Source organism: Aquarana catesbeiana, linkage group LG05 (genome assembly GCF_042186555.1).
Source record: "Aquarana catesbeiana isolate 2022-GZ linkage group LG05, ASM4218655v1, whole genome shotgun sequence".
In the NCBI taxonomy this organism is placed as follows: Eukaryota; Metazoa; Chordata; class Amphibia; order Anura; family Ranidae; genus Aquarana; species Aquarana catesbeiana.
In genome coordinates, this window is record NC_133328.1 from 609,201,086 (window position 1) to 609,202,597 (window position 1,512).

The window sequence follows — 1,512 nt, forward strand, 5'->3', positions numbered from 1 at the left end:
AGTAATTACTCCAAGGCAGTTCCTGAAAAGATCATCACAAAGAGAAATGGTGGAAGGATAAGAGGTAGAAAGACAATCAAGATATTGATGGACAGAAAGGATAGACAAATATGACATAGAAAGACAAATCAAAACAAATAGCCCCCATCGACACACAGTCAGGTGTTTTTCGGAGTACAGAAGGAAAAAACACATTTATGGCCCCACAGACTATTAAATGGGAGCGCTTAGAAAACACACGTTTTCTCAACCATTTTCAGGTGCTTTCACATTAAAACTTGGGACCAAAGATGTGTGAATCTTTCGCAAAGAAGCTCAGGTGTTTTTTTTTTTTAGCTTCACACAAAAGGCCAACAAGCGACAACATTCAGGTGTAAATGGACCTATTAGGAATAAAAAGATTCTTTATTTTAAGCGTTGTCACCCTTTGGAAATTGAGCGACATGTGCTCTGGTGAGAATGGGGGCTTAGACGGAAACAGAGAGAAGGGGAAAGAGAGGGAGAGATGGGGGGTGGGGGGTGGAGGGAAAGAAAGAGCTAGAGGGGGGAGAGAAGAGAAGAGGTAGAGAGGGAGGGGAGAGACAGAGTGGGGGCAGAGATTGGGAGGGTAGAGGAGGAAGACAGATAGCAAGGAGGGAGAAAGAACAAAAAAGACAGGAGACAGGGGGGGAGGCGGCAGAGAGGGAGGGGGCGAGAGGGTAGAGGCGGCAGAGAGGGAGGGGGCGAGAGGGTAGAAGCGGCAGAGAGGGAGGGGGCGAGAGGGTAGAAGCGGCAGAGAGGGAGGGGGCGAGAGGGTAGAAGCGGCAGAGAGGGAGGGGGCGAGAGGGTAGAAGCGGCAGAGAGGGAGGGGGCGAGAGGGTAGAAGCGGCAGAGAGGGAGGGGGCGAGAGGGTAGAAGCGGCAGAGAGGGAGGGGGCGAGAGGGTAGAAGCGGCAGAGAGGGAGGGGGCGAGAGGGTAGAAGCGGCAGAGAGGGAGGGGGCGAGAGGGTAGAAGCGGCAGAGAGGGAGGGGCGAGAGGGTAGAAGCGGCAGAGAGGGAGGGGGCGAGAGGGTAGAAGCGGCAGAGAGGGAGGGGGCGAGAGGGTAGAAGCGGCAGAGGAGGGAGGGGGCGAGAGGGTAGAAGCGGCAGAGAGGGAGGGGGCGAGAGGGTAGAGGCGGCAGAGAGGGAGGGGGCGAGAGGGTAGAGGCGGCAGAGAGGGAGGGGGCGAGAGGGTAGAGGCGGCAGAGAGGGAGGGGGCGAGAGGGTAGAGGCGGCAGAGAGGGAGGGGGCGAGAGGGTAGAGGCGGCAGAGAGGGAGGGGGCGAGAGGGTAGAGGCGGCAGAGAGGGAGGGGGCGAGAGGGTAGAGGCGGCAGAGAGGGAGGGGGCGAGAGGGTAGAGGCGGCAGAGAGGGTGGGGGCGAGAGGGTAGAGGCGGCAGAGAGGGTGGGGGCGAGAGGGTAGAAGCGGCAGAGAGGGAGGGGCAAGAGGGTAGAGGCGGCAGAGATATATAGGGGGTGAAGGTAGAATGTGGCAGA